Genomic DNA, 17,675 nt, shown 5'->3' on the forward strand with positions numbered 1-17,675 from the left:
TGCCACTTGTGATGTCAGACATATCTATATTTGCTATTTGGTGAGTCTAGAAAGGTTGATCTTGGCCAGACTTGGAGAGATTTGGTGATCAAGGCTAGGGAATGTAGAGTTGCAGTGTAAAGATAGAATTGGGCTTCTGGGAATAGTAGTATTCCCAGTGTGTGTGTGTGTGTGTGTGTGTGATGAGCAACAGGAAAGAGATTAGATTGCATGAGTCCAGCAATTAAAAAGAGAAGGAATGGTGCTGGAAAATAAGAGAGAGATGTAAGGCCTTAAAAAAGAAGTTACAGAATCTACTACCTAAATATGAATACAAAGGAAGTGTAAGAGGCAAGATAATGTTTTGGAAGATTGTGAACATTTTGAAAAACAGTAAGGAAAGATAACTAATTTTTTAGAGAGAATGTTAAATTCTATTTTGATTGATCTAAAGTGAAAGCAGGGCAGGGAAACAAAAGTAGCTATGCAGCAGATGGAAATGATGACACAAAGTTCTAGGAAGAGCGGTATCTGAGTCATCATATAGAAATGATAAAATGATATGTGAGATTTCAGAGGTGGAAGAAAAGAGGAATTCTAAAGGCAGAAGATGAAGTGGAAGTACACAGGTTTAGAGAACGAAGCAGTGAGAGGGAACCCAGTAAGGATGGTGGGAGTGACTGACATGTAGGTAAAGCTAGGGGTGTGGGGTGGAGCCAACTTGTGGTAATATGATAGTATACCCTGAGGCCAGTGTAGAAGAAAGGGGGCATTTTTAAAGGAAAAAGTGAGAGAAAAATGCACTGTGTGATGAAGAGTGTCAGACTCTGCAGAGAACTCCTAGTTTGCTAAAAGGTTGTCAGTGTTGTGAGGTCATTATTATTGTAGGATATAAAGTGGCTGGTGAGTGTACAATATAGAGGGTGAAACAAAGGGTGTAAACTTGTTCAACCCCAGGTGATAAGTTTATTTAGTAAGTGCAAAAATACATGTAAAAGTACATGGGAGGAAGACATAATAGGTTCAGGTAAATATTATTTTTGGTTCGGGGGCAATCAAAAAGGGAAATCATGTTTTCTGATGTAATTATTATCATTATAAGAGAAAAAGATTGTGTAATCAGTATATTGAATGGTAGGTGCATTTGAGGAATTGGGACTAGCTGTATTTTTAAGTAGTGATAGTGTTATTGAATGTTAAAATCTATTAATACAAAAGTACTAAAACTAGTGAAGGTACTGTTAACATCAACAGATAATTTTCAAATCCTATGTCTCACTCCATGTACTAATTTATAATGTAAATTTGACAAAACAATGTTTTAAACTTTACTGTGGTAGCAATTATTCTGTATGTTATATAAACATTTATAATATTTTCAATTCTTTAATTTCACAAATAACTTGTTGCAAACTTTAGTGTGTTTTATATCTCCATATTATACAATTATTGTTGTGAAGCTAGTATACTGTATGCATATTTGCTTTCAGTAACTTTTTAGTCTTAGTTGACATAGTATCTATCTGATAGCGATAGGAATGAGTTTATTGATTTCATATAAAATATACAGATAGGATATCTGATAAATTGTAAATGGCTTTATTTATATTTGTGATGTTTAACATATTTCTTGACCATGTCCTCAAAATATAAAAAATAACAAGGAAATGAGTAAACAAGCTCAAGGAGTAAATGAGCTCAATGGTTTCAGTTTTTTCACAATTGCTGAAACCATTGAGTAATTTTTAAGAGTCTGAATGTACGCTTTACACTTGGGGAAAAAAAGATACATACAGTTGGTTTAGAATTGGCCACATCTAAAATATTTGGCAGATATTCAGAAGCACATAACTTTATCTTAATCTGTTCATGCTTCTGTGATAAAATACCACAGACTGGATAGCTTATAAACAACAAACATTTATTGCTCATAGTTACAGAGTTTGGAAACGTAAGACTATGAAGCTGGCCTGGTTGGATGATGGCCCTTTTTTGAGTCATAGACTTCTCATTGTATCTTCCTATGGCAGAAGTAGCTAGGGAGCTCTCTGAAGCCTTTTGTAAGGGCCCTAATCCCATTCAAGTGGGTTTTACTCTCATGACTTCGTAATCTCCCAAAGCAACACCTAGTAATACCATCACCTTTGGGGGTTAAGCTTTGAACATGTGAATTTTGATTTTGGGAGGCACAGTCACACCATAGCAATGTTGTAGATTGTTTTGTTTTCTAATTGGATATGATAAATGAACATTGGCAAATAGGGCAAATAAGATTTGGCATAGATACAAATTTAATTAATAAGTATTGGTGCCAATTTAATGATTTGTTGGAATTTTCTTAGATAATTTGGTAAAATGAAATACTTTATTAAATTATTTGTATAACAATAAATGCTATGTGTAAATGATAAGATACTTGCATATTTGCAGAGCAATGTTATCTACCCTTTATTTACAACCACTGATAAATTTTAGAAGTCCCTGTTTAGATTTTAAAATCATTTTTATTAATATTTCTCAGTTTTTCAGACTTAACTTTCCCCCCATTATTCATTTGCTACTGCTAATGTTTATTTTCTTCATGTAATATGACAATATCAAAAGATATAACATTTAATTAATGGTGTGACTTAAAAAATAAATTATCCTCTGTGACTTTTTCTCCTCAGTGAAGACAGGATGCTAACATGACTATGTAATGTTAGTGTGTGTGTGTGAAGATTAAATTAGATTATGAATGAATCTGTGCTCAACAATTCATTAGTATGAAACAGCTATCCAGAAAAATTCCATTTGACTATAATTGGAAAAGGTGATTACTAATATGAGACAGGAAGTAGTATTAATCTGATTTTTATATAAAAAGGGAGGCTTTTTCTTGTTGAATGCAAGCTGGAGATGATGGTGCTAAAGACTATCTAAAAAACTAGGGGTTGTGAAATGTTAAATGCTGCCATGCAATTTTGAAAATCAGTACTGAATAATAACTCTAAATGTATATCACTCAGAAGCACCATTGCTAACCTTTTGAGGACCTTTAGCTGTTGCCTAAGAGTCTTCATGGGAGAGCTAAGGATATTCTGAAGATCTGTACAAATGGGAGTAGCAGAAACACACATTGTGGGTATTAAATAATTAAAAAACTCAACCATGTTCTTAAAGTTTACAGGTTGATATGCATATGCTATGACTTCACAATGTGATAGAAATGTGTATGTGTGTTCCATATAAAATGTATTGGAATGTTTTTGTCAATAGTCTTCATAATAGACAAATCTTGGAAAACACTCATATCACAATTAAATTAGGATAAATTGATCATTGCATATTGATGCAATGTAGTATTCTAGAGCATAGATGGCAATATGAATGATTCTTACAAGTATACTGTTGAGTAAAAGAAACTAGACACAAAACACATCCTGTGTACTAATACTAATTATATAAAGCAGAAAATTAGAAGAAGTCTTTTGTGACTGGTAGTGGCAAAAACAGATCTTCTAGAGTACTAGTAATATTTTGTTATATAATTTGACAATTGGCTACATGGGTGAGTTCAGTTTGTGGAATTTATTGAGTTATATGTTCACTTTTCTGCAAATATACATCAATAAAATTCAATAATCACTTTTTAATTGTTACAAAGACTGGAGAGTTTTCAGTAATTCACAGTAAGCACTCATCAAAGGAAGTTTCCATTGTAACGGAGACCATTGTAAGACACTATGTAACACACAGAAGGAAATATACAGTAAAGGCTCAGGAGGAACAAAACAGACAAAGGGCAAAGGCCTATGTCATTATGAATATAACATTTTATAAAGAAAGTCCTCACATTTGTTATGAAATGAAATGTCTGAATCCTAAAATATGTAAACTTTAGGAGTATGTGGTACATAGCCTTTCCCTTTCTCATCTGCTTACTGAACAGTGTCCCTCCTCGAAAAATGAAAATACTTAAACACTGCTAGGATATCCAGATTCATCAACTACTATTTATTTAATTAGTTTTCTTTATAAGCTTCCATGATAATTTTTGCATTTGATTTTTGGTACTAGCCAAATGTATATTACTTTAAAAGATTTTTTTTTTCCACCCTGGCTGGTGTGGCTCAGTGGATTAAGTTTAGGTCTGCAAACCAAAGGGTTGCTGATTCAATTCCCAGTCAGGGTACATGCCTGGGTTACAGGCCAGGACCCCAGTAGGGGGCGTATGAGAGGCAACCACACATTGATGTTTCTTTCTACCTCCTTTCCCTCTTTCTAAAAATAAATAAATAAAATCTTTAAAAAAGACTTTTTTTCCTGATCAGTATGCATTGTCATACTTACTGTTGAATTTATAAACACCATGGTGCAAAAAAAGTGGATGAAACAAAGTTTTATCACACATTTTCCTCATATTTATTTTTGCACATATTTCAAGCATCAATACTGAGGGCTGTGAAGAAGTAGTCATTTATATTCACATGAAATATGGTGAGTCTTTCTATTCAAAGCTATATGAAGCTGGATGGCACCTAACTACTGATGTGGATTGTAGATAGCACAACTACATTGGTAACAGGAACACTCAAAACTTTGTTACATCCTTAAACCCAACTGAATCTGGCTGCATATGCATATTTTTGACTTTAAAAAAGAAAATGTCCCAGTGCCATATAGGGATTTGGATTGGTTCTTCTTGATTTCCTACCAATAATCACCGCGCTTCCACCTCTCTCACTATTTTAAGAACAGTAAGCTATAAAATGTAGGGGTAAACATTACTAATAAGTTAGAAAATTATAAGTCTATATTTAGAGTAGTCACTGTTATGAAACATATTAAGTAAATATTCACATTTCTATTTTATATAGACTATTTACAGCTATGTTCACTGGGCAAAGTATGGAAATAATGTATTACTTTGTGAATAAGAAACATGATGGTTAATACTTTGATATGATAGCATTAAACTAACTCAAATGTTAGCCAAATTTTAATTTGCATAACAGAAACTAATAAACAGAATATATCTGGTATAGTGCATCATTATATTCAGCACAAGACCATGGAAAGCAACATTGTGTTTTTCAGCAACATTTCACAGAGGGCATATCACAGTAGTGAGCAAAACAAGGAAAAAGGACCCATGGACATGGAGAGCAGTGTGGTGACTTCTGGGGGGGAAGCGAGCTAAGGGAGACTAAGCGATAATGGAAGAAATACAATAAAGACTTAATTAAAAAAGAACTAGGGTAAGGAATCACATAATTGGACTTGGAATAATTATTTAATAGTTCTGTTTCTGTTTCCTCTGTAACTGAGGAAAAGAGAATGATATACACACATTATCTTATATATACATCATGGTTCTTGCAAAGATTAAAATGACACATAAATCTTAAGACACTGTTAGTTTCATACCAGGTATTCAACAAATGTCATTTTTATTGTTCGTATTCACAAACATGATTTATCAAACACTAGGTATTCAATACCTACTCTATGTGATAGCCTTGAGCAACATTTTATATAAATTACAAAGTTTCATTATTTTTTAGGTTTGTATAAAGCCTTTTATTTATACCTAGTTCAATGGTAGACTATAGGATTGAGAAAGGATTGGAAGTTAAAATTCTGGTCATTTCTACCTATGAGAATATTAAATATTAATATTTACACTAATATTAAATAACTACTATATCAAGTTATCATATACAATTTTTATTATTCAATTCTTTAAATTTAAGCCTTTTAGTACTAGAATACAGGTCCCAAGATTTTGCTATCTTAACATTTGAAATTTCAACCACAATTTCTGTTGTGCATAATAAATTGCTGGTATTGCTGTCTTTTTTCTAGGATGATGTAAAAGTTTGATCACCCTTTTGATACTTAACTGTGGAATTGTCTGCTAGTCACCTTTTAACCTTGCCAACAAATCCAATCAGCTTAAGAGCATTTTAATGTACCTGTGTAAGTTCTCAGAATTTAAGATTAAGAGAGAAAAGCAGGTCTTATGACCTTCATAAGTAGTACTCAATGGTTATTCTGGAAATGAAAGAACTAGGTTAATTTAAGCTGCAATTTGATTGAAACATTTTCCAGCTTAAAGTCAGCTATTCTACGAGAGCCCACAATGTGAGGAAGGTTATATGCAGCAGATTCCTAATGCAGTCGAGTCAAACAGAATCATTTTGTCATCAGTAATCAGGAAAGGTTGCCCTAGATGTTTTAGAGTCCAATTTTTAATTTAACAAGAAAGCTTAAGTGTACAATAGTGTAGAGTATACACAACTCGGCTCTTCTTACTTAGAAAATAAAGTAATATTACTTGCTTACTTTACTTCAGTATTTTACTTCACTCTGACCTTGAGTCAGAGCATTGTGAATTCTCTGATTCTGAGTGGATTGGGGTGAAATGAAATGAAAAAGAGAGAATGGCTGCTTTTAACATGACCAGATGGTAATTTTTACCAGTTGGCAGTGTATTAAAACACATTTTCTGAAAGAAAAGTATACATTATAGACTGGCACAACTAAATGTGTAAAAGCATCCCAAAATAGATAAAAATATTCCTTAGCTTTGAAGTAAAGTTATGATAAACTTGTATAAGTATACGGTTAGCCTAAAATAAAGATAGCAGTGAAGACCACCTGTACCATCAGAGATCCTAGAAGAATCGAAATGAGTCAACATTATCTAATTTCTGATGTTTTATCCCACAAAACTTGAATGGTGTTCCTCATGTACTAGCTCCGGGATAAACTAGGTAAAACAATTTAATATTAACTGCTTTCTTACCCTACTGAAACCCTTATCATTCTCACTAATGAATTTCTTAGATTCCCCAAATAAATTCTTGAAATCAACTGAATTCTAATCATCACAATATTAGACAACTTGAAGTCTGATAAATTACTCATTAAATAGCTTTCTTATTTTTTTATCAGCACAAAGAGAGTTGCAGTGACATAATATGAAAATCAAACTTTCAAAAGCCCATAAAACACAAATATTTAATTACTTATTAACAATTACCCAATAGCTAATTTCATTTGTCCTATTTTTGGTTGACTACTCTGAGTAGACACAATAACTCTGCTATCCTTTAATCACTGATATGGTAAATCTGATTAACTCATATGTTGGTAAAGGCTACTGCAAATTTTATACTATTGAATAGATACAATGAATTCTTCCAAGGCCTATGGATTAAATGGGAACAGAGCACACTGCTGAGAAGACACATAGGCACTACCCCAAAACACAGTGCTTGAAACCAGTTGTTAAGTTGATTTCTCTTTTAGTCTAGTTTTTGTAATAATCAGTATGATAAAAATGAAATGCACATCATGGTTTACTTTTTATTAATTTCAAGAAACCTACAGTGATACTTTTTTATTTGAATTTCTAGAAACTTGATTAGAAAAATGATTATAATACAGAATAAGATCTGAAGATACACCAATATTTAACATGAGATAGAACATATGAGATCATTTGAATACTCAGTACTGTGAGGATAGCATAAGTATTTTAAAATTTATAGCATACATAATTTTTTACAAATTAGTCATTTATTTAGGGTTGAACACAATTTTTATTGTATGTAACAGTAGAATAAATAATAATAATATAGTAATAAAAAAGCTAATATTTTTGCATGATATGTGCTATAGAATGTTTTACTCATGTGTACATTATATTATACATGCATTTACATGTTTAACTCCCACAAGAAGTTTACAAGGCCGAGAGAAGTAAACTGGCCATTTGCACAGCTGATAAGTGACAGACCTGGGATTCCAACCCAGGCAATCTGACTTCAGTCTATGTTTGACTATCTTAGCATACTGCTTTTCTAGGGAATTAGAATTTGTCCACAGTGATTTTAGCTTTAGTGGCATGTTTTGTATGCTGCATTGGTATACTTTACAAAAATGACACATGCATGAAAAAATCAAGATAACACTGAAGGATTTAAATAAGCATCATTCCAATCAAAGATCTCTAATTTCTGTTAACATCCGCATGTCTCTTTGGAGATCTTAATTTCAATTATATAAAATACATATACAAACATAACTCATTTTTATTTTGATACACATAAACAACATAATGTATGAGGTGTGTTTGGAAAAAGTCCAGCTATTGTTAATATAATGAGAATGGTTTGTAACCTGGCAGAATAGATGTAACCTGGCAGCAAAGGAGAGTGGACCTGAATGTGCACGTGCGAACAGTGAGTACTAGTGAACAATTGATACTTTACTGTACTAGTTAGTGGGGGTGGTAGACAACGTTGAGTGAGCCTGTTTACTGTGTGTCCATCCTGTTCAAAATGACTGAGCAAGTAGAACAACAAATCTGCATCAAATTTTGTATTAAGCTTTATCATTCCTGCACGGAAACTATTCACATGGTTCAGAAGGCAGCAGCTATGGACAGCTGGTGACAGGCAGCTTTATCAAGACAAAGCACCTCCTCCTATATCACATCTCATGCATAGATTTTTGGTGAAACATCACATCACCCAGGTGGCTCAGCCCCTCTAAAGTCCAGATTTGTTGCCCTGTGACTTCTAGCTTTTCCCAAAACTAAAATCACCTTTAAAAGGAAAGAGATTTTAGACCATCAGTGAGATTCAGGAAAATGCAACGGGGCTATTGATGCCAATTGGGAGAACTGTGTGAGGTCCCAAGGTACCTGCTTTGAAGGGGACTGAGGTGTCATTGTCCTATGCACAGTGTTTGTTGTATCTTGTATCTTCTTCAATAAATATCTATTTTTCATATTACATGGCTGGATACCTTCTGGACAGACCTGTTATATACTCATCTGAAAAAATATTTTCTATGTAATAAATCACAGGGAGTTTTCCTTATATATTGGATCTTGATAGTAAATTCTGAGACCCTTGTTGCCTCACATGACAAACTTCTCTACTCATTCTGTATGGCTCCCTTCTGCTTTGGGTTGGCCAAAGAGACTATAACAGACAATGATAATTGGAGATAGAAATAATTATTTTGCAAAACTCTCTAAAGATATGTCTATTTAAAATTTTTTGTGGTATAATGCAGTTAACAAAATATACGATATTAACCACTTTTAAATATAGTTCAGTGGGGCATTCATATTGTTGTGCATCCATCACCACTGTCCATCTCCAGAACTCTGGTAAATCCGAAGCTTTATACCCATGAAGCAATGCATCCCCAAGCCCTCTCCCCACAGATCCTGACAGTCACCCTTCTGTACTTTCTGGGTCAGTATGTCTTCGAGTTTGCCTGTGTATTTGTAGGGCTCTGGCTCTGGAACAATGGGCAAAGTTTTGGAGTGGCAAAACTTTTGAGAAAAACATTTTCAAAGAGTTGTCTTATAAAGATAGCTCATTTTTTTTATTTCTGGTTGAATTGAGATGGGGTGTGTTGATGCTCATGTTGGTTATATCTGAGGTTAAGTAACTAAATAGTGATTTTTTCTTCATAAAATATTGTGAAATATGGTAGGATTTTTGTGATCTATTGCTAATATGGAAATAAGTAATTGAATCCTTTTGAGTTTGAAAAACAACACTGGGCCATAATATCACTATGGAGGTTGAGGTAGGAGTTTTATTTATACTTTAAAACACAGAATAAAATGTGCATCCATTTTTTTGTGCTTTGCCTTGTCACTATGCTTATAAAAGAAAAGATTCATGATGGCAGGTAGTGGATTCAGACACCAATCCCTCAGCTGTCCATAAGTCCCTTCTAACATTCAGAACTCCAGGTCAGAGTTCTGTTGTGTCCGTTACCTGCACTACCTTGCTTCCCGTTGGGCTTCTTGTCTTTAAGCAATAGTGGTATTCAGGCTGCGGGTGGGAATGTCGGTTTCTGAACTTTTGTCTTGCTCTACTGACCCTTTCATGGCCATGAGAAGAAAAGACCAGCAGCCATTCTGCCCAAGAACACACAGGCTCCATGTTGGCTACTGGTTCACCAGCTAATTTCTTCCTTATACTTTCTCACTATCCTTTTCAAATTGTTTCTAAAGTCAGACCCTCTACCACAGTGACATTTGAGTGTATGCTGCTTTGTTTGAAATAAATTTACTTTGTTTGCCAATTACTTTTCTCCTTATAATAACTTAATGCACAGGACCAGCTGCATGAAAATATGGAGCCATTTGTTTAAAAATATTGAAACCATCAAGATAGCAATAGCCAGAAAATTAAACCACATGAGGACTTTGCTAAGTCCAGGGCCCTGTGACTGCACAGGCTGTATGCCCCGGAAGCTGACACCAGGGGCCCACACTGAGGTCAATCAGGAGGGCTATTAGAGCGGATATTTTCAAACTGGACCTTTTTCTTCAAATTCCACTTTCGATTGTGCCTATTTCATTCTGGTAATTTTAAGAATGTCAGTACTCTGAAGCCCTTTTAAACTATTTTTAGCTAGATCTTGATGATTAAGACATATTATTACAAATCCACTGATTTAGGACCTTCTATATCTTCAACATCATGTGTAATATTTCAAACCATTTGAAATAATGTAACTATAATTTTACCCCATGTCTGACATTATGTACTGTACATTTCTTAATATATTCCTTTTCCCTCCTAATGTGTAGAATATTCTGTTCTGCTACATATGTTCCATCATTACTCTACAGGGCTCTGGCAGGGTTTCTTATTTGTTTGCATCATTGAGTCAGTTCTGCATTCTTCACATCACTATTTCTTGATGAGCCCTCTCCCTTCAGATCTCATTCAAGATATTATACAAGTAGATTGCACACTGCCACCATTTGCACCCATCTCATGGGTCCCAGCAGGGCATGTGTTTGCTCCCCTCTCGTGCCGGAGTCCAGCTCCAGCAGGTCCAGGGATTCCCAATAGATGAACGGCGTCAACGAAGGAAAGACACAAGAGGTGTAGTTTCAAGCTCAGCAGCCAGGCATCTCTGCCTGGGCTTTTGAGTTTTTTATTTTTATACAGTTGGGTGTGTACATGTGGCATATGTGAAAGCAATAAAAAAAGTGAGGTTTTTAAAGCATATTTGCTTTGTCCTTACCCTGTAGAAAATAGGAAGCAGCTCTCTATTGCATATTATTGTGCAAGCTTTAGCTCCTAATCTTTGCAAATAATCAGTAACATTTTACCACACTATATAACACCTTAATTTCTTAAAGCTTGACTTAAGTTTGATCTATATATTCTAAAGTTGCAAGCTGGACATGTAGCTGGGCACAGGACTGTTTTAGCTCACTGGCAAAGGCCATGCAGAAGGCTTTCATGGTCAATGTGGTTAGTATCTGTCTCTCACTTCTCACTTCTGCACCAGAACCCTGTCATCTTGTGCAAGTAATAATCTTTGTTTTGCTCAGTCCATTCGGCTGCCTGCCATCTACCTTGGTGTTGGTGTATTTTTATTATTTGTTTCTATCTTTGATGTCTGGCTTTTTAGGCAATAAACACTATGGGGGTCCTGATCGCTTAAGCATTCATAGAAAAGGAGTGCATAATAATCTTTCCAATACCCATTCTTTGAACTCTCTAACCCACTTAGGAGGACACTCTGGTGGGGAGTCACTCTCCAATGAGCTGTCATTTTCTTGCTTACTTTCAAAGAACTGTATTTCTTCTGTGGAATTGCCATTTGTCCCAGTCCCATGGTAAATCACATAGACCCTAAGCAGGGGCAGTAATACAATGACTAAGCAGAGGAGTGCCAAGTACTTTCCCCCACTGTGTCTGCTGTGCCGATGTACGGCTCCCTCTGTGACTGTGTCAGACAGCAGGGCTGGGTTGGCTCTCGGCACTCTCAGCTTGGGGGTGATCGGCCAGAAGATGCTCTACTCCTTTTTCTCCCCTAGCCCTGCTAGGAAGCCACGTGTCTGTAGCCCCCAACCAGGCCACCTTGGGACCATGTGGTGGTGGTAGCTGAGGAGAGCCTGGGTGCCGCAGGTAGCCTGGTCCGGTGGAGGCCCGAGCAGAGCGGAAGAAGCGGGGCACACCGGCCTTGTTGCAGCTGAGTCCTGAGCACTTGGTCCAGAACAAGGCCAAGGCCCATCTTCAACTCACAGGCCGGTGGGTTTTGGTGAAAGTTGGAAGAAGCACTTCAGCAGAAAGTTCAGAAAACCATATTTTATAAAGCTAATGAGGTTTGTTGCAGAAGAAAGAAGACATTACGCTGTTTATCCACCCCCACACCACGTGTTCACGTGGACACGAATGTGCGACACCAGAGAGTGAAGGCTGTCTTCCTGGGACAGGATCCATACCAAGGGCCCAATCAAGCTCATGGGCTCTGTCTCTGTGTTCAAAGACCTGGTCTACCTCCACCCAGTTTGGAAAACATTTGCAAAGAGCTGTCTACAGACATAGATGGTTTTGTGCATCCTGGTCATGGAGATTTATCTGGGTGGGTCCAGCGGGGTGTTCTCTTGCTCAACGCTGTGCTCACTGTCCGGGCACATCAGGCCAATTCTCATAAGAGAAAGGCTGCGAGCACTTTGCCGACGCAGTTGTGTCCTGGGTAAACTAGAATACAGGTGGTCTCACCTTCTTGCTCTGGGGTTCTTATGCTCAGAAGAAGGGCAGTGCCATCTACAGGAAGCGCCACCACATGCTGCAGACTGCTCACCCCTCCCCGCTGTCGTGTACCCAGGGTTCTTTGGGTGCAGACATTTCTCTAAAACCAGCGAGCTGCCACAGAAGTCTGGCAAGGAGCCCATCAACTGGAAGGGTCTGTGACCTTGAACTGGGGTGGGTGATGGTCTTGGGGCAGTTTCTAGGAGTTTATTGGTGACGAAGTTGGTGATCCTTAAGCATTCTGCACATGAGAGAGAAAGTTTGGGCAATGCGGGCATGAGCCAGGCTGCCCTGGAAAGATGTGATCTGTGACTTAGCATTGTGGCTTTGGCCTGGAATGTGTGTCACCCAGCAAAGATGTGATCTGTGACTTAGCATTGTGGCTTTGGCCTGGAATGTGCGTCAAAGTTCTTGGAAGGGAGAGGAGCTCAAATACTCGATGCTCCTCCTCTCTGTTTGCTTTATGGTTAAAGATGGGGAGATTGGTACCTTTTTGGTATATATAACTCACTGCTCCTCGTTTTTACCTGTAGGTTACACTTTAGGCTATAAGGTGTTAGGTGTTTTTATTTAGAAAGGCTCCCTTTGCACATGCTGGTGTTCCAGTCGGGGCCAGTTTCCTCCTTGAAGGAAATGGGATTTTTTTTTTTTTTGCCAGTTCCCAGAAATTAGAGCTCAATTTCCTGATTGTGGCAGAGGTGAAAATTCTTAAGGAACAATCTGTAATGAGCCTTCAGACAGGCAGAGTCTAAGAGAAGTGGTCTGGGTCTTGTTTATATGTTCTCCGAGTGTTTCTAGGAATAAGCAGTGGAAGTTGAACAGGAAGGAGGAAAAAGGGGGATTTTTTTTAAAGAGGAAATGTTTTACTTTTCTCCCAGGCATAACATGAATTTGGTTTTTAAGGCAGCATAGTGCAAGGTGCTGTTTTATGTGGACCGAAATCACTCTGGGATATCTTTTGCAACACTGGAGAATTTTTCTTAAAAAATACTTATGCAGATGTATATATGTATTTTTTAAAATACTTTGGTTAAGAGATGATCTTTAGGTCTGCACCTCCATCCCAGATCCTGCTAAAGATGCTATTTTGCTATTAGCTGTGTTCAAAGTTAAACCTGCTAGGGTTTGTAAATAAAAGGTCTTTGAAGTTTCAAAAAACAAAGATATTATACAAGTAAAACTATGAAAGCAATTATGATTTAATTATGTCATCTACTTGTCTACCGTTTGCCTTTTTAACTTAGTTGCCCAAAGTTTTAATGTAGGACATCACATAATTTGTCATGATTGATAAAAGTATTTGTTCTAAATGATATTGGAAATGTACATACCCATACAGTTAATTTTTAGCTGTTGTTAATATTTCTGTTGCATAATTCCTTTAATGATATCCTTAGTAAGTGTTTGCATAGTTTGAGCCTATAAAATATAAAATCAAGAATATTGGCTGGTTTATTTTATTTATGAATTTCTTATCTATCAAAAGTCAGCTTTAAATATTCTTGATTCTTGTGCTAACCTGGGAGGTTCTTCAATATAGAATAATGCCTTAAATGTGTCTCTGAAAAAAAAAAACTTTGGAAGATATACCTTCTTTGGTCTCAATGCCTAAGCCTCTGCCAAAGTCCTGATCAGACCAGGCCCAGTTCACCGTGCCCATGCTCTTCACAACCCTCTTACCTCCAGTGCTTCACCATTCAGTTTTATCCATGTTCCAGTTTCAGACATATACAATTACAGCACTGCTATTCTGTGTGTCTTCTGAATCAGTAACATAAGTACCCTCTATGCCTGGGTTTATTTCTGTCTTTCTCAACCTGTGTAAAATGCCTATTTCATTCCTTGTTGTTCTGTTGACACAGATTTCCCTATTCTTTAATACTTACTCCTCCTATACAGTCTTCATGAGTTATTTCAGTTTATATTTTCTCTCACACACATTTAAACTTAAGTCACCTGTATTATAACTAATAAAATTTATGGAGGAAGGTATTGGTGCTGTGTGATGGTGGAAATTAACTTTGTTTCAAAATACTTACTCTGCTTTCCAAATATGCTATTTCATATAGAACATGATAAAATACATAAATATTTAGTATATTTTCTCTCTTAAAAATTATTTTTGCCTTTCAGGCCATCTGCTCAGAAATACATTGCTTACAAAAGCCATATTCTAGAATTCTTATACTCCAGCTATTATCACAGTAAGCATACATTTAAAAAGTAAGTAGCTATGGAATAGTTATTAAAATCTTGACCTAGTAAAATCCTACAGATTACAACTTTCTAAAGTGAGGAAAGAAAACCTACATGAACTACAGTGATGTCATTTGTGTTAACATAAAAATAAGCATATTGCTTCATGAAAATTGATTACAAATTTAACAGAATATATGTATAACATGGTGTAAAACACAAATACCATGAAATAGGAGAAATTATAGGTAATAATTTTCAGGAGGTTAATGTACACACATGATCTCAGTAGGAAGCACTGTACTCGCTGTTCAGAAAATACAGCAGTGCGCATTATAAAGGTTAGAAGATATTTTTTCTGAATTTTATGTATAACTATATTAAAATTTAACTAAAAAGCATTAAAATGTAACTGATTCTTGGTAAGTATAATCTAAATAATTTGGTTAAATTCTTGAGAATTTATGGAATTATTTATTATCATTTCAGCCCAAAGGGCACATGAGATCTTGAAAATACAGTGTATTAGGGATCAATATATAACAGATACATGACTTGAACAGGTTGTAGTTGGTGCTATTACACATAATGGTCACTTGAGAGTGTTCACAGTTTCCAAAATGAATACCAATTAGAGTAATGTTAACCTTAGTCACTAAAGGAACTAAGTCAAAAGATAGTATTGCTTAGAAGAATGCACAAACAGTTCAAATATCTTCCATTCAGTTTAGATTTCAGTTAGCCAGCAACAAAATAAGTCCAGCAATAAATTAAAGTTTAGGGGTAAAAAGATTAAGGCACAGCCTTCTTTCTTTACTTCTACTTTTTGAGACAAGAGATCATCAAACACTACAGCACCCTCAAGTGAAAAACTGGTTTGACTCTAAGATTTATTGTAATATTTAATGAGGCAAGTAATCTATTGTTTGTTTCAGCTTCCCCATTTGTTAGACTGTTAGATATAGTGTTTTATAGTTTTTCTTCTGACTCAGACTTTAATTGGGGTTGGCTTAGAACAGTTTTTCTTTTAGCATTGACTAGAATTCTCTAGCCATTTACTAGATTTTAGTCCTGAATGTCTCTATATATCATGTATTATTCAGAGAATCTCCTTGCAGACAGTAGAGGGTACTGATCAACCTAATAGTTTCTGAAAATGGGTACAAATCCTGCATCCTCTACTTTCTAACTACATGAATTAGGCAAGTTAGTTTCACTCTGAGCCTCATTGTCTTCATCTAGATTGTCTTGAAGACAAAAGGAGCTAAAAAGTTAGAGACAAATGGGATTACACAGTATATAAAAATATGAGTCTCTGGTACATTCAAAATCCTCAAGAATACTTGCTGTTATTTTAGGAACACAAGAACAATGGGGTTTGATCAAGAAATCCTTGTAGATTTGAGTCAAATAGACATTCTCTTGCTTTGAGGGATCATTAAGAAAGCCAGATTTCTGAAAGATGAGGGCTTTAGAAAATGCATGGAGGAGCGATAGGAAGTAAGCTACATATTCAGAAATCAGTTCTCAGTTATTCAATGGGTAAGGATGCATGTTTCAGGAGTGGTCTCACATATATGTGCCAAGGTTGGAATATAAAGAATATGCCTGAGATTTACCTTAGTGATAATTGATAAATCCAGAAATGGTTAGCATATGTAAAAATTAAGGTATATTTAGGTTTTTATGTTTCCCCTAAACTTAGAGTTGATATTTCACTGCTTAGAAATGAGCAAACACAGGCAAACTTCATGTTTAGCATCCTCTTCTTTATGGGGACAGTTTAAAACAACAAATAAAATGTTTATATTTATTTATAGCAACACTTTAAAATTAAAGATAGCATTGTATTTAATAAACATACATAGAAAAGACAATGGCAATATTTGACCCCTAAGCTAATATTGTTCACCTCCTGAGAATAGAAATAAGGCTTCAGAGACAGGATTTGAGCTTCTGCTCTGTCACCGTAGCGGGGAGAAAAGCAGCGCTGAACAAGGGAATGTCATGAGTGATAAATGAGAGGGCTGTAGATGAAAAGATCATAGGAAATCATCTCCTGTGGGGGAAAAAGTCTTATCCTTATACATTTTTACAGATCAATACTGGAGTAATATGTGGTCATTCATTATTTGTCATTTCAGGAGGATTACTGTTTTAGATCTTTATCTTGTATGTTCTTGAATATTTTAAACTTAAGTCCTGCTTATTAAGCAGGACTTTGTACTAATTTCATTAAAATTACTATTTGAAGAGTAGATGATATGTGATAGTGGAAAGGGCAAGTGCTGTGAATCAAGGACTCCTGGGTGGTCAAGCATTGGTTCCATCCCAGACCTTCCAGACACAGCTGTCAAGCTGTGTCACCTGGGATGCAGTGACATCCGTTTCTTATCCTCTTTAGCCTTAACGTCCTCTTTTTTACTATGGGAATAAAAATTTTACAAAGTTATATTGATGAAGAATGAGATCTCACATACTTGGCACTCAGTAAATGAAAGCTGATATGATTTACCTGTTGATCAGTTAAGTCATTCTCTTTTAAACTTTATTTTTATTGTTGCCACCATTACAGATGCCCCATTTTCTCCCCCTTTGCTGTGGTACATTTGCACAATGGAGTTCTCTGCAGATAAAACAAGGTTCAAATCCAAATTTAGGTTGATATTACATTAATGCTGTAACTTTTGACAAGTTACTTACTTGTCTGAATTTTCACATTTTGAAGTGAAGTGCATATTCTAACTCATACTTTAAAGGGTGGCTATTAATACTAAAAGTGTAAGAAAGAATCTAGCTTGGTGTTTGGAATGGAGTAGGTGCTTATTTAATAATAATTGCTGCTATTTTAACTTAGACTTATCATACCATTGCTACATGGATTGTTTTTTGATTTTGAAAACCTTTCTAAAATGTATTTTCTAA

The 17,675-nt window shown here is 35.7% G+C and overlaps 1 pseudogene; it reads left to right on the forward strand.

Moving 5' to 3' along the window:
* The first annotated feature begins 9,564 nt into the window (after nt 1-9,564).
* On the forward strand, nt 9,565-12,771 carry LOC114488190 (annotated as a pseudogene).
* Nucleotides 12,772-17,675: the final 4,904 nt, after the last annotated feature.

Source organism: Phyllostomus discolor, chromosome 2 (assembly GCF_004126475.2).
Source record: "Phyllostomus discolor isolate MPI-MPIP mPhyDis1 chromosome 2, mPhyDis1.pri.v3, whole genome shotgun sequence".
Lineage (NCBI taxonomy): Eukaryota > Metazoa > Chordata > Mammalia > Chiroptera > Phyllostomidae > Phyllostomus > Phyllostomus discolor.